The sequence below is a fragment of the Astatotilapia calliptera genome, chromosome 11 (genome assembly GCF_964374335.1).
Source record: "Astatotilapia calliptera chromosome 11, fAstCal68.1, whole genome shotgun sequence".
NCBI lineage: Eukaryota > Metazoa > Chordata > Actinopteri > Cichliformes > Cichlidae > Astatotilapia > Astatotilapia calliptera.
This window is the reverse complement of record NC_137432.1, coordinates 18,201,214-18,226,828: the sequence shown is the minus strand read 5'-3', so window position 1 is coordinate 18,226,828 and position 25,615 is coordinate 18,201,214. Positions and strand designations below refer to the sequence as shown.

At 39.9% G+C, this 25,615-nt stretch overlaps 1 protein-coding gene across 3 annotated transcripts in view; it reads right to left on the bottom strand.

Moving 5' to 3' along the window:
- Nucleotides 1-20,569, bottom strand: part of oxr1a (oxidation resistance 1a) — a 182,919-nt gene extending 162,350 nt beyond the window's left edge. The window contains exons 1-2 of one of the 3 annotated variants that reach the window (XM_026184158.2): nt 20,422-20,555; nt 2,159-2,282 (exon numbers count right to left, since the gene is read on the bottom strand). The gene's annotated coding sequence lies outside the window, so the exon portion shown is untranslated. Of the gene's footprint in view, nt 1-2,112; nt 2,283-20,421 lie in introns of all 3 variants that reach the window. The other 2 variants (XM_080307880.1, XM_026184156.2) reach the window with 2 other exon arrangements.
- Between the last annotated feature and the right edge of the window lie 5,046 nt (nt 20,570-25,615).

The window sequence follows — 25,615 nt, the reverse complement described above, 5'->3', positions numbered from 1 at the left end:
AGGGTTCAATAATTAATGCCAAGGTCTATACAGGCCTCAGTTCTCACCCTCTGCAGTCTGTAATGAGACGAGTGGAGATGAGCAAAAAAAGGAGGGAGGAGCAGGGAAGCGATTAAAGGGGCCACCTCAGTCCTATCTGGCCTCTCTCGCCCCTCTATCACTCAGACATGCGGGCATGTGCGAACATGCACTTCGACTCATTTATAACAGCTGAAGGGTGTTTCCTCCCTCGTACACGTTGGCGAAGAGCAGCGGGGTGTTGAGCGAACAGGCAGAAAGGTTAACAAAGTAGTGTGACACTGGAAACATCTGATAATTCATTCAGGTGACATGGAGACAGTGGAAGTACCCGGGTCTGTGACTAATCTAAGGCTGCGCCGCGGCCAACTTTGTTCCTTCCAGGATTCGTAGACGCTCTGAGCATGGGCACAAAGCCACGAGTAAAAGTGATTCTTATTATCATGTCTGGCAGACCGAGCTTGCAACAACATTATTTGAGACAGCGTCCTGTTAATAGCTCTGACAGTGTAATATTTTCAAACGATGTAAACTTCTATAATGCAATTAAGAAAATGAAGGATTAGACTAGTGTCACTGTTAGAAGCCAAACAAAACAGACAGTAATTCAGATAAGGGTAAATTCTGTCACCGGGCTTCCACAGCATCAGAAAGTGGCTCAAGAGCTTCACATGAAAAAGGCTAAGGATCTGTAACCATCCCAAAGATTCCAAGTGGACATGTTAAAGCCTGCTGAACTCAGTTCAACCTGCTGCTGGAACCACAGTATAAACGGAGTTATCACTTATTGCATGTCCCAAACATGACAGCGTCACAGCTTCTGAAAGAAGCACTTGAGTGTCGTTTTTAATGGTTGTGCACATCCCACTTCTTGTAATATGGTGCACGCTGCAAGTTCTCCATGATGTGATACATAAAGGTATGAATTACAGTATGGACAGAGTTCACTGCTAAGTTGAAAAAGATAAGACATATTTGACAAAGCTTTGGAAAAATCTCCACGACTGCTTTGCTTCCTGTTTCATCTTGTTCTGATTTCTACTACACTATTAAACCTGTGATTTTTTTTTCTGAGCAGCAACAAGCAACAACCATTGTTTAGACCACTGGAGCAAGTGAAGGGCACGCCCAGTACAACAGCAAATGATGTTGAGTACATTATGTTAGGTAATGGCACCGTGTTGGCTATAATAGGGATACAGATGAAACCTACACACTGCCTAAAGCACATAAACAAATTTGGGTTAGGCTGAGGTCTATGTAAGATGGCAACTTGCCACAGCTGAAGCTACCCAGTGAAAGCAGAGTTACAAGAGGAGCTTTTCCTTGTCTGCCTTAACTGCCTTATGACTTTTAGTGACACCCCACTTTTCATGTATAGGGTTTAATGTGATGTCGGCCCAGCCTTTACAGCTATAACAGCCTTGAATGCAACTGCTAAGCCGTGAAAACGTATTCCGCCGTTTACGCCGTTGTTCCCAGTCACTTTCACTTTGTTATAATACCACTAACAGCTGGCAGTGGAATATTTAGTAGTGAGGAAATTTCACAACTGGACTTGTTGCACAGGTGGCATCCTATCACAGTATCACGCTGGAAGTCACTGAGCTCCTGAGAACAACGCATTCTTTCACATGTTTGTAGAAACAGTCTGCATGCCTAGGTCGTTGATTTTAAATACCTGTGACCGTGGAAGTGATTGGAAAACCTGGATTCAAGGATTTGTATGGGTAAGTGAAGACGTTTGGCAGTATAGTGTATGTTAATGGGAAATATGCCAGTGTGAAAAAAGCTGAAATCATCCTTTGACAACCTTTGACAACCTACTTGAAAGCTAGCACATTTAACTTTGTTACTCATTCTGCGCAGTGTCGCTGCAATAGGAGAAAACGAGTTTGCAATTAGAGCCAAATATTAGAATTACACGCTCACTTGTAAACGTGAACACATTTCGTCCTGCCCACGCCCTTCTGAATAAGCCACCAAAAAGAAAAGAAAATCTGCTGAGGAAAACAGCACGGCTAATGTCAGTTTGGAGGCAAACTAGCCAATTAGTCTGTCAGCTGCAGCTCACTGAACAGCATATAAACACACCAGAAAATGTCACTTCAGCCTGTTTAGATGCTGGTGTGGTCCTTACTCTTCAATCCCATCGTCTACCAATGACTCGCAGAACAACTTCGTTTACTTTGTCTTCTGTTCCCCTGCTGGGACTCAGCCTGCTTGCTGCTGCCAATCAAACGGAGGCAGACACACCTACCCAGCTGTGGAGACACAAAGAGAAAGTTTCTAATAAAAAGCCAGCGTCTTTTTTCCCCCCTTCCTTTCTTTCATATAGTTTCTTCTAAACAACCCGACTTTGGACTGCATGCTTTTAAACTGACAAAATGTCAGTCTCACATTGGTACGAGTAAAAAGGTTGAGATAGCTCAAGCCAAAACTGTGTGGTGACTGATGCTACGACAATGCATCAGTGTTTTTTCTACCAGCTGTACTTCCAAAACATTTCATACCATAAACGCAGCAGGTGGACACTAATAAAAACCTTACCACAAAGGGTTGCAGGTACATGCACAGTGAAAGGCAATTATTTTAAAATATTTCATTTCATTAAAGCGAACTGTTTATCTAATTTGAGAGAAAAAATTCAGAGCCCAGGGAATACAGGCAGATAATTTCAAAGAGTCCCGCAATTGCCTTCCCCATTGCTGTTAAAATGTGACTCATCCTCGCATTCGTCACAGTGTCGCAGGGCCTTAAAATGATTACAGAGCACCTCACCAAACCCTGCGCTGCCCTCAGAAAAATAACAAACCGCTGAGCTTTCGAGGGTCGACAGTAAAAAGACAAAAACTGAAAATGTTAGATTTTTTTCTAAGTGTGAGGCCAGCTTCAAAGCCACACTAATAAGTGTCCTTTTATTTAAAGCAACATATTATATAACAAGAAAAGAAACAGGATGCCAGTATGAAATTCAGATAAGGATGAATTAAAATGGACCCAGCATTTCTTTTTTGTGAGCTGTGAACATATTGAATATCTAAATGAAGCTCTTTTTTTGTATTTACATTTTCTAAAGCCTGTATGTTGATGCTGATGATGCAGACCCTGTTGTTGTCACAAGCTAAGGCCGGCACAAACTGGTGGCTGGCAACAATTGTTCTTCACCAGGGGAGCTAACAATTATGTCCCAGCAGTAAGAGTACCAAATGTGCACTAGGAGAAGGAGTTCTTTTTACTGAACCATGCAAAGACTTACTGTTATCATTAACAGATTTGATTTTGTATCAGTCAACAGCATCAAATTTCAAATCAGTTTCAGTACAGCTTTAAAGATAACTGTAATAAGTTAATTTAATATGTGGTGTTGATTTATTAAGAAATGCAGATAAACATTACTTAGTCTTGGGGTATGTAAATAAGGAAATCACCAGTCATTGAAATGAGACGTAAGTTTAAAATAGTTTATTAGGCAAACTAATAATAATAGAAATTATAATTTTCTTTTGTAAAGACCTGTGAAATATTAAATACAGACACACCCATAAACAGTACATAAACGATGGAGGTAGCCACTTTGACGTCATTCAATTCAATTCCAATTTTTATAGTGTCAGATCACAATAACAATCACTTCAAGGCACGCGATATTGTAAGGTATCGGCCCTACAATAACACAGAGAAAACCCCAATAATCAGAGGAACCCCTGTTAGCAAACACTTGGCAATAGTGGGAAGGAAAAACTCCCTTTAACAGGAAGAAAAGTCAGTTTAGGCATGAGAGAAGAAAACTGATAAGTAACATGATACATAATACCAATGTGAAGCCATAAGCCACAACATTGAATGAGACAGCAAAACAGTTGACGCTGTCTTTTCTAATAGGCCAATATGAGTCAACAAGGAAGACTGTGATGTTCAGCTAACACACTGTAAGTGATGATCATGGCGTAGACCTTTTACTCACGTTAGCTAATTATAATATTTAGTCTATCGTTATCCAAGACGAACATATATGCTCTTAGGTTAGCTTTTCTTCAAGTTGATAATGCCACCATAAGAACCTGTAGCCACATTAAGCTAAATTCACTAAAGATTATTAGTGTGGATATTTTCTGCCACCAGTGCATGAACAGACACCACAACAATGCAAGAATGGAGCCATGTGGCTTCTCCTGGCATGAGTGGACCTCATCTCCTTCTATCTCTATGGCCAGAACCGTGTTTGAAAATGTTTTCCTGCCGAGCTTCATTAAGTCAGCCTTGTGTTTCAGCTTAATTGTCTGGCCATGCAGAGCATCCTGACAAACACTATCAGCATCCAAGCATGTAATGGATTGAGGCGAATCCCTCGGACTGACAGCAGGAGAGCGGGTATCCCTACTGCTCAGACCTGCACTTCTGCTGAAAGCCGCCGACCGTAAACCATCAATGACACGGTGGCGATGTGTTCGACATAACACAGGAAGCTTTAAGCTTGGGGGCTGACACAGCCGCTTTACAAAAAACAAAGATGAGCTAAGCACGTTTTTCAGCACATTGTTTAGACAGCCATCATGCCAAATGGTTCCCAGCAAGGCCACAGCCTCACTGTATAAATCCATTCTATTGTTAATGCAAACTCTCCGTGACACTCGCTCTGCGAATGACTGATGAGATGAAAAGATAAAGACACGAGCCAACATGGTTCCTGGATAAAATCCAGAGTGCGAGCAAGAGTAGTAGAAGATCGATCAGGGTGCAGGATTAGCTGGGCCAGCATGCAGCTAAATCAGTAACAGCTACAAAGATGCACAGAGGAAAGAAAACAACTCAAGCACTTGCCACATAAATACAGCAGGTATTTTAAGCACTGCACATCCCTGTTCTTTTTCTAGTACCTCAGAAACAAACACTTCTGCTCCATTCATATCGGAGATAATGTGCTCATTTTGTTTTTGGTCCTTTTTCAACTCCTGATTTGGACATTTGACTTAAACACAAGGCATAAGTGTATGAACAGCATGTCTAATGTAAGCTTAATGATATGGTGAGTTAAAATCCAATTTAGGCCAACCAAAATTAAAATCTAAGTACAGTAGCTGCAGTGGCATTTCAATCAAGGCCCGATTTGGTGCAGTGATATGACTCATCTTCCCTTCTGCTCCCCTCTCTGGTCCCTCTGGCTGTCCCATTGTCTACATCTCTCCATTGTTTAAATCTCTCTCACCCTCTGGTCCCTCATTTCTCCTTTTTTCCCCAGTTCATTTTCTTGGCTGTCTGGCAGCGCACGCAGAGCCTGATTGCAGTACGTTTCCTGAACTAATAGGGGTCACATTAGCCTGGCAGGAAACACAATCCTATTATGGAAATGCTCAGTCAATTACTGGGCAAGGAATAAACACCCTCTCTGTCATTTCTGACTATCATATTTGTGTTGGGCTAATGGTAGCAATGCACGGCTGTTATCTTCTCGATGGCGTCTTATCTGCATCTCCCGGAGGAACACAGGCATACGTTTGAGGACTGCGTCATTGCTGGAGCTACGCCGGATCTGCCTGCATGAGAGCTTTTCCCCTTCAAACCAAACATCTCCACGAGAATTTTTCCAGCCACTCGCCAGCCGTGAGGGATAATGGAGTCATTATGTTTCATGTTCATGTAATAGAGCTCCATTATTGATGCTAAAAGTGACAACTGATTGTATCTGATTCTGAGTGCCTTTCACTTAATTAATCATATTGATTTACACCAAAAAGATGAAAATATTATAGAGAAATAATTATTAAGCTAATAGCTTTGACATGTTTAAAAGCTCCCTGCAGCTAATACGTTTGAGCTCTTTAGTTTAATTTAACTTATTCTACCCTATAATACAGCACTGGGAGTCTCATTGTAGCCTGAATTATAACGGATACGTATTTCAATGCTCTGTAAGCTAAACTATGCTTATGAAAATCCAGCTACAGGGAAATATAGCAGGTTATAAATGTTTCCTAAATTACTGCTTCTCTCACACACAAGTTCACACTGGGCAAGCTCTTTTTTTTTCTTCGTTAGACTTTTGTCTGCCATGAGATGTCACAAAAACTGCATGGAGGAGCAAACTAACGTTTTATTACAGTAAGATAGTTCTGAATTGCCACTGGGCTCAAAAGCAAAATATATGCTTATTTGGTAAGTACATGTATGCTATGCCAGAAGAAGAAGACTCAGAGAAGGAATAAATTGATAATTTTGGAAATTTGTTTCATAGCCAAAGGACAGCAGATTAGATTCATACCAGTATCAGAACTGTGTTACGCATGAAGCGAGATTTCAGAGGCGGAGCACAGTAAAAGTTGTTCATTTAAAATAGCAGATATTGCCAATATTGAGATTTTTGAGTGAGTAATATTGAGTAAAAACTAGGGCTGAACGATTATGGAAAATAATCTAATTGCGATTTTTTGCCCCAATATTGCGATTGCGATGCGATATGCGATTATTTTTTAAGGTCTTTGTCTTCTGTATTATTAAACAAAGACAAGCAATACATCATATAGTATGGCCAATACTATATTACATTAATTTTAAACTGTTCTTTCCTGGAAGACAGACCTCTGTTATGATGACATGAGGTGATGCATGAATTGATGACTGACATTTTTATTTAACTTCTTCAATCACAACAGTATATTTGAACATACACAATAGTTTATTTTTAGCTTACAAACATCTGAGCATAAAGTGCTGACAAGGAACCCTGGTGTAAACATTAAAATGAAAGTCAGTACAATGTGCAGATTGCAGAAATATACATAAACAAAATCAGTGGCTTTACCACACTCAGTTTTTCGACATCTGTGAACTACTAGACAGTCATTCAATTAAAAAATAATATTAAATAAATAAAACTAATAAATAAAAAATACACACATCTTACTGATCTCTGCAGTCAGTAACATTACACATAAAGTGCAAACATAATAGCAATTGTATAAACACACACACAAACACGCCTTTAAAATTTAAAGGCGTGAAATTGGACGGTCTGGCCTTCTGAATCAGAAGGCTAGTTCTGATTAGCGTCACCGCTGTCTCGGTGGAGTTTAATAAACTCGGCCGTCTGCTTCTTGCTATCTAAAATATAACCAGACACTGGCATAAATTCTCGACTGTCTCATACTTCTGTTTAATAAGTTTTCTGTTTGACGTTTAGTCAGCTGTGTGAAAACCAAGGAGGAACCCACCCGGGGGATTAATAAAGTTTTATTTTATCTAATCTAATAACTTTAATCTCAGCCAAACCGATTTACTCACGAACAAACAAAACACTGAAAAAAGCCCAACAATAACATTTTTAGGTTGTCTAAGTGACTTATATATTACGTTTAACCCGAGCAGCGAAACTCCGCGGTGATCTGAAAATGATGTGCCGGGAGTTGTGCCGTTCTCGGCCGCATCAGTAACCCTCGAGCTCCCGGCTAGCTGTCGAGCTGGTGGGTAGCAGACGCCTCTGAAAACGTCGAAGCACTTTTGCAAATATGGGATATCTTGATAAACCGAGCAGATATTTGATGTTTATACAGCTACTTTCTCGCCTGAAAATATGTTAAAAGTTTATTTTGTGACCCAGAAAGATTAGTATGAGTAATTTTAAAACTTAGTAGCGGCCGCCATTGTTGGAAACTGGAGTTTGGCTGGGCCGCGCTATGAATTCTGGGATATGGTAGTAATTTGGACAGCCTTCGGCGCGTCGCTGTGACGTAATTGGTCTACAAATGCGGCCTCAGGAGGATGCAGCCCATGAATTTGGACATGTCCAGAGTATAATCGCAGCCTTTGCGGTTAGAAAATTGCACTTGATCATGTCGCGATATTATCGCAAATGCGATATATCGTTCAGCCCTAGTAAAAACCCCAAATACTGATATATTGATCATATTTTCTTTTCTATATACACACTTGAGCTGCACAAGTAATCAAATTTTAATCTTGATTAAGATTTTGACTTGACTCGAGCAATACCGAAAGTGTGTGCTCCACCAATAGAACTCAAAGCAAAAGCAAATCAAGCTCTCCCTAAATCACCCCCTGATCATACACCAATCACAAGTGTTCCCTGCACCACATAGCTTGAAGTTTCCCGGACCAGTAACACCACGATAAAGACAGATGTACAGCAAGATTCAAATGTCTGGCACAGCTCTCCTTCTGCATGTCCCCCTTCGCTACATCCGCGAACCTCGTCTTTGGTCTTCCTCTTTTCCTCCCTCCTCAGCTCCATCCTCAACATCTTTTGTCCAGTATATCTACCATTCCTCCTCCAGCACATATCCAAATCATGTCACTCTAACTTCATCTCCAAAACACTCAACCTGAGCAGTCCCTCTGAAGGTACTCATTTCTTTTTTTTTAATATATTTTTATTGATTTTATAATTGAGTAGCATACAACAATCACCTTCAAAAAGAACACAATAGAAGGTGAACGGCAAGTCAACAAGGTGGTGATACATCATACATAAATGTCAAGACAGAGTAAACTTCAATTAAGGTTGTCCATCAGGCTAACGACCGGTTGCCAAATCTTATCAAACACACTCTCTCGGTTAGACAGGGTAAACCTGATTTTTTCCAGATGGAGTACATTTCCAAATGCTCTCAACCACATTTCGAAGGTAGGGGGTTTATCAGACTTCCAGCAGAAAAGTATCAGCTTTCTAGCCACAAGTGTGGTCATTGACACAACCTGCATCTCCGTCTTGTCCCTTGCCCATCCCAGTTCACACACCCCGAACAACGCTGCAAAGGGGGTACATGGGACCACCCTGCCAATGGCTTTGGACAAAAAAATCAAACAGATGATTCCAAAAAGGCCGCAGCCTTTGGCATTGAAAGAAAAGGTGAGATAAAGTTCCTCGACCACTTGAACACTTAACACAGAGGGCTGAGACGTTCTTATATATCTTTTCCAGTTTAGTGGGAGAGAAGTGCAACCTATGCACAACCTTAAATTGGATCAAACAGTGTCTAGCATTTACAGAACTACAATATACATTCTTAATGCACTCTTGCCAAAGATCATCAGGAACATCCACCCCCAGTTCTTCCTGCCACTGCTCCCTAAAAGTATCAGAGGAAGGACTGCACATATCCAGTAAGGCCCTCTAAAAGCGGGACACAGCACCTCTAGTATAGGGCTCAACCGACATGAAGCTGTCAAGCACTGGGCTTCGAGGAATCAGACCGTATCGTGGAACAGATGCTTTGATGAAATGTCTTAACTGTAAAAATCTGAAAAAATGTGAATTAGGAAGATTAAATTTCACCCTCAGTTGTTGAAAAGATGGAAAATATCCATTAATGTAAATATCTTTGAGAGAACAAATCCCTCTTCCCTGCCATGACACAAACGTGCTGTCCTCCAGCCCAGGCCTGAAGGCATGGTTGTTACATAGCGGAGCATCCAAATACATTTTAGGAGCCTTTACTGTGTCCAATAGTTGGTTCCAAACCTTAATTGAATTTTGAACCACAGGATTTCTGCCATATAGTGTATTCTTCACTTTTATCGGGCTATTAAGCAGGGCCGGGAGACAAGTACTCATTTCTAATCTTGGTCATTCTGGTCACTCCCAATGAAAGTCTTCACATCTTCAGATCTACACCTCCAGCTTGGCCTCCCGTCTTCTTGTCAGTGCTACTGTCTCCAAACCATACATTACAGCAGGTCTCACTACCATCTTGTAAACCTTCCCTTTCACTCTTGGCACTCTTCTTCGGCCACTCCAACATCTTCCATTCACCTCTTGTGCACCATCCATTACTTTTGACAGTTGATCCCTGGTATTTTTAACTCATTTTACCTTCACTACCTTTGCTCCTTGCATAGTCACCTTCCCATCCATCTCCTCTCACTCACAAAAAATGTATTTAGTCTTGCTTCTACTTACTTTCACTCCTCTTCTCTCCAGGGCATACCTTGACCTCTCCAAGCTCTCTTCCACCTGCTATCTACTCTCACTACAGATCATAAATTCCACTGCCCTTCCTCCTATATATCTCCATACCTCCATAAGTATGTCATCTGAACTAACCTCCTTTCAACCCTCTTCACAGTGCCCTCACTTCCTCCGTATTAATCCTCTGCACTGCCTGATTCAATAACTGTCCTTCATCCGTCCTCACATCATCATGCACTATTTAGAAATACTTGAGGTTTGATGATGAAGTTAACCAAGAACAAATCATATCCAAAGCAACACAACTAACTTATACAACCACCTGGAAACATCACATTGCAGCATCATTCAAGCATGAAGGCCAAGAAGAATAATGGCTGCTACATCAATCATTGAACATCAGCTCAATGCGTCCACATATCCATCCAGCCCAATGATCACAATTAGAGTAGCATTCCTTTCGCCCAAAGATGTCAAAAGATGTGAGATAAAAAGGGAAATAGTCAACTTACTGAGCAAAATACATGATATAAAATAATTTTTCCAAAGTGGAAAAACCTGCAGCGTATACAAAATATCACAGAGAAAACAGACAGGAATCTCACATCTCTCACATGCATCGCTGAAGTACAATAAATGGATCGAAAGGATGTGAAAGCAGTGTTATATTTACATTACATTTATGTCACTTAAATCAATGAATAATCACGACAATAATCGAGAGAATCATTTTGGCCTCATGTGGGGCTAATACACACGTGCCCACATATATAGAGAGATAACGTATATTGTTGAGTGATATCAAGAAGCTGATGGGGTTATGGTTCATTTACTTCCAGTAAATTTCACAAACTACTTTGCAATTTACTGTGAAAACACTGCTTGACCTCGTACTAGTTTGCTCAGTTGAATCATAGTCGGCTAAGTGGCAAGTACTGCAAACAGTGTTGGAGCTCTTCACCATTTCTAAAATAGTATTTTTTCATTTTATTTGTTTTGGTATTATATTATGCTAAAAAGAAAAAACTTGCACAGGAGCTGCAAAGAAACAGAAAAAAGACAAAATCTTAGCAGCAAATTGGAACTGACAAATTGGTCAAGACTGTAATATAGTTGGCCTCATTGGTTGGTTGTAGCCCCCCAATCATATGCTTGAATCAACCTAACCATTTTTACCTCTCATAAAGACTTAAATGGTCACTGAAAAGTTTGATTTACAGAAATAGTAACAAATATTGTCATTTGAACCAAGCAGCAAAGTCATTCCTCAAGCCAGGGGGACGTTCCTCATAACATCCTTGAATTTGGGCACTCCACAGGCCTCTGAGAAAACAACTCAGAATCTCTTCTGAGTTTGGCATTTACACAAAATGAACCTCTGCTTTCCTGGGTTGATCTAGTTCTGCTTTTTGTGTGTGGGTAGGGGGGAGGGGCTTCACATGATGACGACAATTAAAATAAAAAGTATAAATAAAAAGAGAAAACCTCAGCTTTCCAGCAGTCTTGCTTGTGGCAAGGTATGTACAGGATCCTAGAACACTGTCAGTTCGAGTTAAGGGCATGCATGCATTTGGGTCGGGGACGGCTCCCTGCTGAGTCACCTCCCTGCATGATGTTAGGCTGACGGAGACAAATGCCCATAGAGTGTCAGTCAAAAGTGGCCCCATCCCCTTTGCTTTGATTCAATTAGCTTTCCAGCAGTGTCCCAAAGTGGAACCAAAGGCAATGTTCACTCAACTTAACCAGATTTTAGTTTGCTGACAGCATTGTCTTCCTCCCATCAAGTTATGTGGGGCCCGTTTGGTGATGTATGTCATCTGGCTGTCACATTATCACTCCATTCACGGGTACGGGAAAGGCGCTCAGAACGTGCCCTTAATTTACCTGGACAGCTATTACTATCATCAGCGTTGTCATTAAAGTAAGATTTGCAGATTTATCAGAAAATGTCAAACTGGGTAAAAAAAATGACAGAGCAAAGGATTCATAGCTGTCAAATCACTTTGATGGAAACGCACTATAAAATATCCTAAAGGGTGGTGCCACCCTCTTCTTTATCCTATCCATATAATCGCCAATGTGGGTCACAGGGTGGATGCAACACGGGCCAAGCAGCCTGAAAGGAGAGAGGAGGCTGGTTTGCTGCTCTTCTAAAGGGAGGAGGAAACATGAGGGGGTCACAGGGCTGAGTTCCTGTAGCTTAGCGTGGAAAATCCTCTTTAATCCTCCAACCAGTCCCATGGAGCTGTTTACTGTATGTACGTAACGCCATTATATTATGGAACCCAACCAAACACCCCCCTTGTGTACGCTACACCCTTTGCTTCCTCTTCATGCCCTCCCAAATGTTCACCTGTCTTTTTTTTTTTAATTTTTTTTTTTTTTTAATGTTTTTTCTTCTTATGGTTTTTTTTTTGTTTTTTTTTAAGATTATCATCATTAGACAGTGAGCCAGACATAAGAATCGCACAGAGAGTGGTGAGAAAAACAAATCAGCCTTCGGGGTATTTATACCAAAATGAGGGAGGACTAGAGGGGGGCCACTTTATGGCCTGCAGTGTGGCTGACTAATCACAGTTTTCTTTTAGATACACAGTAAACTCATTACAGATAACATAAACCACGTCTAGATGTAAAGAGAAGTTATTTCTAGCAAAGTGCATATAAAGCATCAAAGTGCCATGAAAGCGCCGTCCTGTTCAGGAGATTCCTGTTTGTTTTCGAAAACAATGTTTTAAATTATTTAAACCCACCAAGCTCCATAATGGAAGAATGTATTTTGTGAAAGCTTAAAATGAATTTTCAGCTAGACTCCTGGAATCACATTACAACACAAGGCAACAAATCATCTGTGTCACTGCCTTGTCATTATCTAATTTTCTTGTTGTGGACTGAGGACCATCTCCTTCCTTACCCTGTCTGTATCCCTCTGTTTATGCTCTCCAAAACCACACTTCCCTATTCTTCTAATGCAGACTGCTGGTACAGAACACCCAAAAAACTGAAAACACAGTAGACAATGTGAGTGCTTGCAAAATAAATTTAAAAAAAAAGCAGCCAAAAAAAGTAAGCAGGCAAAAATGTAATTCCTTGTTAAATATATCCACATTTAGCTAATATGTCTGTCATAAAACTTCTGATCCAAGAATCACTTGGTGATCCAGGATTGGGTGATCTTAGTTAGGATAATTGTATTTGTTCAGATCTTCAAAGAAAGCAGTCAGATTTGTTGCTTCATCATGAATAAGTGCATGCTCCTGTGGTCTTTGACAAAGGAAAACTGTCCATACTGAAAAGGTCAACTGTATTAATGATAAATTCTTTAATATTTCAAGCAAACAGCAGATCACCATAGACCAGGGAAGCACAAGTAAAATATTATTTAACCCTCTGAGGTCAAAGTCATCATATGTGCTAACCCTAAGCCTGGGCCTACCCCCCACTTTGGGACAGCACCAACCACTGCTAGCAAATGGTGCTTTGCAACATCTCATTAAAACAAATACCTGAATATCAAACACCTATTGACATGTTCAAAAATATAACACTAATATAAAACTAACGTGATTCAGAACATTTTTGTTTTTGTATGTATTATGCCATGTCATAAAATATAGAAAAAGCTTCTGTGTTATTTACAGTGAGATGTAACATAGAAAACATAAGCTTGGTTATTTTGTTGGCTTCAATCTATTTTCGTTTTGTAGGACTTATGCACATCAAACTGTCAATAAAATCTAAAGAACTGAATCGTAAGGATTAAAAACTGGTATATAGTTTGAAGTTTGCACTATAAAACACAACTGTGATAACTGATGAAGTTATATGCACTAAAATATGAACTGGCTGATTTTGAAGGGTTAAAGGGGCTCTTCTGTCTTGTAGGACCAGCAGAATTACTTTGTTTAAAGCTTGTTTATTCTTCTTTTTAATATTGCATTTATAAGCAGGACACTTGAGTAGGCTACAGAGAAATTTCAACACGGTAATAAACACAAACCAATTATTCCTTTTTTCTTTTTTTTTAGAATGGAGCACTGGCAGCCCCCTGGAATAATGAGTAAGGCTACGCCACAGGATCCCAACTGCATAACATTCACTTGCACTGATCACAACTGGTTCTACCCACATTGATGCAACATCATTGGTCATTTAATCCCGCCCATATTAAATAAACCTGCTTTATTCCTGTGACAACCAATCCAATAATTTCCAAAAAACAGATTACACACAAAAAATTGAGTAAATAATCATGCATCATAATTAGTGCTTCATAGCTAACGTTCTGCTTGTTTGAGTTACAAAAGGGGCCTATTATAATCTATGATGCTGTTATTGTACGTCCACCTCCATATTTGCATTGTTAGATTGCATGCTCTGTCCACCATGCAAACACTAAGTGTGTGTGTGTGATAGAGAATAAGGAAAAGCTTAATAAAGTAAAGAACACTGCAAAGTACTGTGCAGAAGTCTTTAGGTACTTCTTAATTCTTTATATTTTGCTGGGGAAATGGGAAATAAGTGCAGCTATTTATTGAAATATGCACAGAAATACAGTAAATAAGGCAAAAACAGAGTTTTGGGCTTGAAAGTCAATACTTGGTATGGCCACCTGTTTCTTCAACACAGCCTGAACTGTTTTAGACAGCTTTCTGTAATTTCTTCATGAAGTAGTCTACATGAATTGTTCTACAGGCTTCTTGAATGATTTTTGTTCCTTAACAAAGCCTCCACTGTGTTTACAGATGGCTGTAGACACTCACTGTAGTAGATATGTTGCCACTGGTTTTCAGTCCACTTCTTGTGTATTTTGGCATACCTCAAATAGGAATAATTATCCAGGCTTCTTGAAGGACATTCAAAACTCTTCTTTCTTCCATATGCTATCAAGGTGATCCTGTACTCCTTCAATAATGCTGAGGTCCTGAATCTGGGAGACCAATCCATGACACATCGTTTTCCACTGTGTGTTTTTCTATCCAGGCATGCTTTTTGGACATTAGCAGTATGGGATCACTGTCATGTTGAAAAGTGGAGCTGTTGCTAAGATCCCTAACACCACTGTCTGAAATGCAACCCAAACCATAACAGAGTCTTCACCATGTTTTACAGATGGCTGTAGACACTCATTGTTATACTTGTTGCTGTCGCTGCAAAAGATACTATATTATGCCTGTCAAACTGCATTTTGGTTAAGTGGCTTATATGGTTGTATGCAGCTGCATGTATCCTCATAAGCACCATAGATCCTTTAACAATTTGTAAACAGTAATAACACAGGTAAGGATGTGCACACATTTTGGGAAAGGAGATTTAAGAGTCTGTCAATCTAGACAAAGGGATTATCCACAAAAGATCATGCAAACTATCTAAACAGGTTAACTTTGATGACCGGCAACTGACTTCCTTGTGGCAGCACAGGAACAAGCTCTCAGCACAAGAGCAATAGTTCTGGGGTCTATCACACCAGGAAAGACCTCAGGTGCAGGCTGTGTAAAGATGCCTCTGAGACAATCCAGCATATAACAGCATGGTGCAAGATGCTAGCAGGCAGGGCATACATGGAATGGCATAACCAAGTGGTCGGCATAGTGTACAGGAACATCTGTGCCAATAAGGCCTGGAAGTCCCGAGGTCAAAATGGGAGAGGCCCCCTAGGGTGGTGGAGAATGACCAAGCTAAGATCCTGTGGGACTTCCAGATACAGACAGTGATAGAGCGATAGATGTAGCTATACCGAGTGACAGCAACATCTGGAAGAAGGAACATGAGAAGCTCAAGAAATGCCAAGAGCTGAGAGAAGAACTCGGGAAGATGTGGAGGGTGAAGGTAACAGTGGTCCCAGTGGTAATCGGAGCACTAAGTGCAGCGACCCCCAAGCTAGGTGAGTGGCTCCAGCAGATTCCAGAAACAACATCCGAGATGTCTGTCCAGAAGAGCGCAGTCCTAGGAACAGCTAAGATACTGCGCAGGACCCTCGAGTTCCCAGGCCTCTGGTAGCGGACCCGAGCTTGAAGAATAAAGACTTTCCCCAACGGCAATTTATTTTATGATTTAAAAAAAAAAAAAAAATCATAAAGACCTGTAGACACTCAGTCATTTCAGTATTTTTTTTCTTTGTTTGAGCTTCACATTATTTATTTCGTAACTTGGATTCCTTAGATTGGCTACTCAGTGTTGTGTACCGTTTATGTTTTAATACTCTGCTTCATGAGTTCTGAACAAAAATGATCAAGCTTCATAAAATATATTTTATATATTTCTTTAAATACTCGGCATAATAATAATTATGTATTCTTATTACCCAGTCATCAGAGTTGACCGATGATGACATCCGGGAAATAAAGGTTGTGGACCTAGATGCTGCAGTGCTGACAAGTCTAGGGAACAGTGACACAGAAACAACATCACTGGACACTGATACGGAGGAACAACCAGGCTTGCTGGAGCCCTTGACTGCTTTATTTAACACTCACTCAGGGAACTCTCACCACAGGAAATAAAGGTGAAAAGTGAAGAAACATTTCACAAACTTAAATGCAGCATCATCAATTTGAAACACTAGAATGCGTCCAGATAACACCACTGGCACACCCATCGGATCACACGTACTAAATTTCACCATGTGACCACAACGGATAAAAAAAGGAAAATTAATTATGGATATAATGCAGTACAACAAAACCAAGTTAAATGTCCCATCTGTTCTTTAGGGTGAAACCATGAAGGAAACAGCAGGACAACATTATAGTGAATGCAACAATACATTTGATATGGTGGGTTTTAATACCTTAAATCTGTAGGCTAAATCAGTGTTATTTAAGGCCCACTCTTAATTTCATTAGCAAAAGCCAGTAAGATGATCCTGCAGAATGATATTTTGGCAAATTATTTCTACACTGTCTGTGATTTTGTCTGTTATATTCAAAGATAAAGGAGGTAAGTCCTGTGAAAGAAAGCATTTGCCCCATTTTGCATTTAATAGTGGCATAAGAAAACGCAGAGTTTTTCAGCTCCTCTCTAAGCTTTGCATTTTCAGCTTGAAGTTTTTCTCCTGCTGCAGGTTCACACAGTCATTCTGAAGCTGAGTGTATCTCAGGTTTAGATCATCATATTCTCTCCTTGGGACTGGGATATCCTCTTCATCTTTAATACAGAAATGTGAAAAGTTAGGATATGCAGGCACAAGCTCACAACAAATTGGTTGATTCTAAAAAATATATATCCTTACCAGGATATTGATCCAGACAGTCACACTACACTGATTAATAGCCAAATAGCAAACCTGCTAATGCAGCTTACTTTAGATATTATTATTCATATAAAGCAGGAATTATAGTGTAACCAGAGTAGATAAATAACTTACCTGATGTAAATTGGCGCTACAAATGCGAGCATTTCTGATTGTGTCCTCAGTCCAGCTTTCGTCAACACGTTTAATGGCTTGCTACCACAGACGCCTCAGATTTCTCAGAAACAGCTGGGATCCCGTCGTAATTCTGTACAACTTCAACCCGCTGTTTATAGAGGAGTGATTTTGACAGCCAAACACGCAACAACCCAACATTTTTATGATGATAACACTTTTAAATCAAGCTTTACAACTGTGTTGTCTCGTCATCCTTATCTGAATTAATGGGATGACGCTTTACCTCCGCTGCCAAAATGCACACGCATGCTTTTGATGACGTAGGCAGCAAAAGGGTCTATATGATGATAAATCAGGGATATTAAGGAACTTTACATTGAACTACAGTGCTTAGAAACCACAGAATCCCAGTGGAACCACTTATATGTGCACGAAGCCTCAAAGGGTTATCGCCTACACCTTGACCTTTACATCACAGCATGCCCCTCAGGGTAAAAGCAGTCTGTGCTACATATAAGGGCTTATTTAAAAGTCTACTAGCAGCACTTTACATAAGTCTTCCCAAAGAGTGCTTTCAAGAAACACTGTCTGATCTCATGTTAGCAATTTACTTTTTGCCTGTATTCTAAGGGTAGTGCAGAAGTTCTCAGTCTACCTGAGAGCTGTGTGCATTGATGAGCGTGCAGAGATAGAGGAGATAGAGGAGGCTGCAGTTGTTGTTGAGCCTCACACAGTTGAGAGATACCGAATTTTTTCGTGGCTATCTTGATAGACATCAAGCCTCGTCCCTCAGAGCTTCAGCTTATCAGCGCGGAGAAAAAAATAAATAAAAGATCAGAAAGCATAAAAGCACAGTTTGATGCACTTGAAATACAGATAAGGATATATTTTTATTAGGAGCCAACTAATTGAATTTGTTTCTTTTTAAAACAGCATGTATGAAATCATTTCCACTAAGTGAATACAGTTCAGTTTCATCAACGAGAATCTCGATGCAGTAATTAATTGGTAACGGCAAGAACTCACTGATGTTTGCAGGGTGAAGGATTAATCAAAGCCAGCAGGACCGTGCATGATTTCATCATAAGAGTCATGACTGAAGGTGTGTGCGCATGTGTCTGTGTGTGTGTCACTACTATTTTTTCTACTGTAGTAACAGTTCTATGGTAAAGAACGTGGCAGATTCTAATAGTTGAACAGGTTAATATGTATGTTAATTGTTTAATACTGCAATGTTGTTGAAAGGGGAGCTTGAAAACCGTCATAAAATGTTGTTCAGTGGTTGTGAACACAGACTACAGTTCATGCTGCCACTAAAGGGAGGGCGGTGTGTCTGCCTGTCTGCAGCAGTGCTGTGTGAAGCTGTGTGTCAGCTGGATGAGGCAAAGACAGCACTGCTGGCACTGAAAATGTTGCAAAGTAGTACCTAATCCGATAGTTGTTTTTACTGTTGGTTGTTGGCCTATCTCAGTACCAGGTTTTTGCAAGCCCTAGTCTTGACATTTCTAAAATGTTGGTAGCAGAGCTAAACACTCAGTTACTACAACACAACGCTCAACTGACCAATATTTTTTCTAAACAATTCATTATTTAGTCTATGACATGGGAAAAAAAACAACTCTATATTAAAAAAAAAACATCATGGCTTTTCAAATATCATTGTTTTTGAGCATATTATATACACAGGAAAGTTAACACACAGTCTAAATATAGTTGTAGTTTACGAGTATATACATGGTTTGATTTATGCCTAAACTATTTTTTATTTATAAATGTCCATAGTAATGAAAAATTACATAATCCAAGTTACTTTTTAAGCAAAATGCCACATTACCAAACTGTGTTTTCTTATATTTTACTGGATATTAACAAAACATGCAATTAAGAGATTTTTGCATTAGCGTACAGGAAACACACTGGTATTCTTTTTTAACTTCTCCCAACCTTTGAAAGACAATTCTTTAGAAAATGCTTTTTGTAGCTCTTTTTAAAGAATTCTTTTTTACATGGATTGATGGCAGCATTGTTAGAAAACGGTTTGCCTGAGCAGCATGAAGGATCATCTGAGCAAGTGAAACAAGATGAGCATTCATCACAAAAATCAGACACTTTACTTGACAACTCCTCTCCCTGTTTTCACTCTGATTTGACCTTGAACATCTCGCTGCCCTTGACCAAGCTACCTTTCACATCAGTGAAGCCACCGTGTCTGTGGACAGTGATCCATCTCCCTTTAGTTAGCTCTGTGTTCGTGACTACCTTTCCCTTATATGTTTTACCAGCATGTATAATAAGTGATTAAAAGGACAATACACAGGCTTCCACCACTTGACTCCCAGAGGCAGCTCATTCTGCACCTTATGGGAATACCTTATTGCATTATGCAATGGTGTAATAGGCTTAGTTAGCTACATACTACTCTGCAGGGGAAGATGAGGAGGGGAGTTGTGGCCACACTTAGATGACTCACTTCATTAAGTCTACCTTCCTAAGAGCTTTCTAGTTGCTGAGGAGTGAACTTTCCATGCTCCCACATTAGCACAGACCTCAGATAACATGTACTGTTGAGTAAATAACGTAAACATGGTTCAATACACTTTCGTGCTGATGAATAGTCTGAATTCCCATTTTCTTTTGATTACTGTTTACCTTCCCTTTACCTCTGCATTATTTAGAACTAAATGTGGCTTATTACTGCTGCTCAGAGCTGTATTCGTTCATTAAGCTCCTATAATGTACTCCAGGATAGCGAAAATGCAGCAGGAGCGCCAAAGGTAAAACTGATCTGAATGTAAGTACCGCTGAGGCGCATGAAGAACAAGCAGCTCAGGTTATTTGTTTAGTGGGAATAAGAGCCTCCCTTCACCTGAATTTCACCTGCACCGCTGAAAGCATCACAAGACTCCAAGCATCCCCAAGGAACTATTTTTAAACCATCTGGGTTCCTGAGCTGTAGCATCCGCACAGAAACACTACACTTTGCAAACATTAAAGCTTTATAAGGAAACGACTTATCCGACCACATGTGAAAAAGAAAAAAGAAAAGAAAGAAGAAGCCGGGCTATCCGTTTGACAGAGAACAAACATGTCGCTGCGCATCGGTACTTACTTTTAGAGGGACATTGCGCGATGCCGCCTTTCGGATGCTCGCAAACACACTCGCGATGAAAGTATTTCTTCTTCAGGCGTGCGCCACGGCAGGAATGTACACAGAGGCAGACATGCGGAGTCATTTGACCTTCTCCCAATAGAAACTACCATCGGTGAGACATAGGAGAGGGGAGGAGCGGACCAAACCAAACCGGGCAAGCGTCCCGGCAGAGCGGAGAAAGCGGAGAGGGGAGGGGAAGGGGGAGAGCTGTCATCCTCAGATACACTGCAGGAATAAAAATGACACAGTGGCTGCAGATAAGGAAGAAATACACGATTCTAGTGAGCAAAAACAGACCCACTAAGCTTAAACGGGTTTAAGACTGTGGAACTATTAGGGTTTGTTCGGGCTCCAGCTAATGATCACATGGCTGTCAAAAAAAGAAGTCATTTATCACATTTACTTTTAAATACAAAATAAACATTAGAGATATAAATAAAACTTTATGTACTTGAGTAAAATGAAAAAAGCAAAATGTCATAAGGTACGGCAGTATGCCATAAAAAGTGTGGCATAACCACTAGTAGTAATTTTTGTTGAAATGTATGAACATGCATAAACTGAGAAGGTGTTTCAGAATCTTAACTTGTAAAGAAAGTATTAACTAAACCTGGCAGATAAGCTTGAAGCAAGAGGTACACTGGTGGAACGGTAAAAAGTGAGACAAAGGGTCCAAAAAAAGTAAAAACAAAGGGGAGGAAAGAAATGCTTGAAAGTACTAGAACTTCTATAATATAGGCAGAGCGGTGCTTTAGAATGTTCTTAATTATTTTTAGCTGTGTGAACAGACTAACAATTAAGTACATTTACGAATTTCATCAAAATAAATAACATGTGTATTAATCACAGTTCACCGATAGGTTAAAGTTAACTGCTGTGTATAGTAGTGTATATATTAGGTTATTATTGAATGCACAAGAGGTGATGACCTAATTTATTCCTAAATGCTTAAACAATATCAGTCTCAAGAGTAAAATACTGCACACCAAAAGGAGCTCCTTCGATACACAAATTTCACTGCAGGCGTAAACTTTGCATGTGACAAATAAAAGGCTTGATTGATTGTATTAGAAGAGGCAAAATACAATATAGCAATTGTAGACAACAAAGTGGTTTCAGGTTTATTATTATACACCAAAAGTATTCAGTCACACATCTAAATCATTGAATTCTACAAACTTTGTGAAAGAAGTATAGTCGTGAGATTTCCTAGCTACTAGGTATTCAACAGTCAACTGTTAACTGTATTATAACAAAGTGGAAGCGACAAGGAACGACAGCAAGTTAGCCACAAATCACAGAGTAGAGTCAGCAGATGGTGAGGTGCGTGGCCCGTTTCTGGACAATTTCATGCTACTAACTTTGTGAGAATAATTTGGGGTTGGCCCCTCTTGTTCCAACATGATTGCACACCAGGCACAAATCAAGGTACATAAAGACATGGATGATCAAGTTTGGTGTGGAAGAACTTGATTGGCCTGCACAGAGTCCTGACCTCAACTCCAAAAGAATACCTTTGGGATGAATTACAGCAGAGATGAGCCAGGCGTTCTCATCCGACATCAGTGTCTGACCTCACAATGGTCAGAAATTCAATTTGACACACTCTTAAACCTTGTGGAAAGCCTTTCCGGGAGACTGGAAGCTGTTATGGCTGCAAAGGGTGCGCCGACATATTAAACACATTGGGATGTCACTGAAGTTCATGTGTGTGTGAAGGCTGCCTTCACACACTTATGTTTCGTTGTGCCATGACCAGATGAGGTACAGCCATGTTAGAGAGATAAGGCCCAAAGCCAAAATTTTAAATTCAGAATTGAAAATTTATGGCTACATTGACAACACCAGGAGTTCATGCCCGCTGCGCTGGAAACAGCATTTCTCAAGTATAAATGAAGACTTGTTACTGTATTGATTGATAGAGCTCTTCAGCAGTGAGAGGCTAAAATCGATGAGCACCACGTGGAGTTTGAAGACTGAGCGCTGATGACAGATGCCTGTGATGCCTACCCTCCTGAACACCCCAGAGCTCACTCATAAATAAATAAAGGAGACAGTACATTTCCTGAGAAACAGCTTGTTTAGTTGAAGGAAAGGCTTGTGTATAGGCTGCTTTTCACTCTGGATCATTTACAGAACACAAAAGGGACGCACTAAAAAATTAGAAATTACATGAGCTTACACAATGGGCACCAAATGGAACAACAATCCATTAATCAGAAATTAGTTAAAGAGGCACTTTATTGCAGCAATAACATTTAGGGTTGTGTGTGTGTCTTTTCTCACACCAATCATAAAAATGTAAATGGTGGCGCACAAATTAATTTGCTTTGAGACTTACTGGGTAGCAGTAAACATGAATTTCTCATCCGTGTAAGTCTGAGTAAATTGCCTAGGAGATATTGCATACAATCTTAGATAAAATGTAAAATAGTTTAAAAAAAAAATTCAACATGATCTCATGCTCCATGGGTGGAACCTATAGTTATATATACTAGTTATATATATTATATACTGATATAGTTAATAAAAAGTGGAAAGTATCTGAATGCACATTCACATAAGCATTACTAGAGGCAATAATATGCAACATCATATTTTGAAATCATATCAAGTGCTGCTACTTTGGTATTGATTGTTTAGTGAAGCTGCATTGCAATTTACATTTAGCAAATTAGTTTTTATTTGCAGGAGAAACCTGAAAAATTAGTAGTTTTTCTTGGCACTACTGAAACATTTACTATGTTGTACCATCCTGCATAATGTATTCTCCTTGGCTATACAGAGATTTGCATTTCACTCATTACCTAATTCAACAAGTCTAAAAGACTTTCAATCATGCTTTCAACTCTTGAGGCTGCTTAAGGTAAATGCTAACACCAGCGTACTAATCATTGACAAGTGAAACGCTATCATTAACATATTTCAGCAAAGTATTTACTTTAAGTGTTTTCACTTTATGCTACTTTTTTTCTTATTATCATATTTCAGAGAGAAAGATTAGCCTTTATACTCTATTACATTGGACAGCTACAGTTGCTAGCAGCTAGCAGAGTCAGATTTGGCTTGTGAACACGAGATCAGCTGAAACACTTACTAAAGACAGTTTGCTCAGTCACAGTGAACACCTAAAGGAAACCATAACTACCCCCACCCCCTAAAGAACCTCTGATGTTTTGTCTCCACAAAAAGTCGTTGGCACATTTTTTGTTTTTCAAAGTACATATGCTCACAGACAGAGCTACTGAGCAACGCTGCCATTTCACATGACATACAAGCAAGCTGTTTCCTGTATGAGGTTCTGGCTGTAGTGGAGCATCACACCATACAGTCAGATGCCTTTAACAGTGGAAAGCTAACATATTGTGAGATATGTATGCCTCTTCAGAATTTTTTGATGACCTTTGGTGATACCAATAGCCAGTGAGGAACGTTATTCAGTTAACTTGTGCTATGTGACAAAACAGATAGGACAAACAGGAAATAGATTTTGGTGCCCCTGCCATGCTATCTCCATTACACTTCCATTGCATATACATGTAGAAACTCTGTAGCACAGAGCAAAAGTAGATAGTATTGCCTGAAAACAAATGCTGAAAGTGGGCAGCAGGAATGGGAGCAGAAAAATGCCAGAAATGTCAAAATAATAGGTTATTATTTGCACTCAGATGGTCTGTTCTCTGTTTTCAGTGGCTGTCCCACCTTATACAGTTTGTGTTGCTGGAAAGGTACCCTCTAACTACAGATGAAAGGGATTGTGTGAGACTGTGCTGAATGTCAGAGATGGGTTGGGGAAAGCAGCAACACCTTAAAAATGGGCCCTGCCTCCAGAAATGCCACAGATGCAAAAGATGGTGTTGAGGTGACCTGGCAGTGAAGGACTGGCCTTTCATCTGTGCTCGCTGGGAGCATGAAGATGTTATATTTAGCTCGAGGGCAGATTTAGTTTGTGAGCAATGTTAAATTAGAATAACAAATTGTACAAAAAATGAACAAATTGTACACAAAAGTCTTCTTTTACTGTGTTTGTGCTAAAGGACACAGACACTACATGTTAATCCAACATGCTTATTTGGCTCGTACTAATTGTACCTTTTCACCCCAATGTCAGGTGTTGGCTCTAAATCAGTTCAGAAGTGTTTGTATGGATGGATAGATCATAACAACTATATGAATATTATGTACGTTAGGGATAAGAGTGACAGCAAAAATTATTTTAATAATAAAGTTTGTTATGTTAGGATCTTGAAGGATATTCTTGGATGATTTTTCTTTTTTTTATTTTAATCATGAATGTTACAACAAAAAGAGACACTATAGATTATGCATCTCAAAATTTGAAAGACTTCTGGGTCATATCTGATGATGTCAGAGTTCAATCACTTCTAAAATCTGAGCTTTGTCAGCAATCGGTCATGTGACCCTCCAACAGTAATCCACAGAAACAAACAACAAATACTGGCCTTTAGTCAGTCTGGCAGTCAAGGCCATCATACATCATCAGAAATTTTTTTTTATATTACTGGATGAATCCTGTTATCAAGTCTAAATCTTTGATGGAAGGAGCTATCTTTGATTTCCCAGCGGATGCAGGCTCGGGTGTTTTGATGGACCACAGATGAAGCCAAGGGCCAGGTGACTGCTGTACAAGCTGCAGAGGAAAGCTGTAGTTGAGAAGCTAGAGTTGTGTGATTAGACCATTATTCTCTCAGTCCTAATTATGCGAGGCTGGAACAGAAGCAAGATGCTGAGAAGGCCCTGCGTCATTAGCTTTAATCAGCCCCGGCTACACTGGAACAAAATCAGCACACAAACACACGCGCAGCCTGCCTGACAGTGTGTCAATACCTGACATTCATCATTTCAGTCCAGCCAGACTTTTTAATTACCGCAATGAATTCCCTACATGGCTCCAGTCACCTGCTATCTAAACAGGGTTTGTTGTTGAGGATTGCCTTTGTCTAGGTACTGTTTAATGACAAAACTGGTTTGGGAGTGGGGGTTGGGGGTGGGATGTCTGACTGTATTCTATTTGTGGGGAATAAAAGGGAAACACTCAACACTCAGAACTTAATGTTCCCTCTCTGTGGACGATTCTGTGATGTCACGGACTGCCTAACGCTTGAATCCTTTCCTGAAACCATAAAGCTTT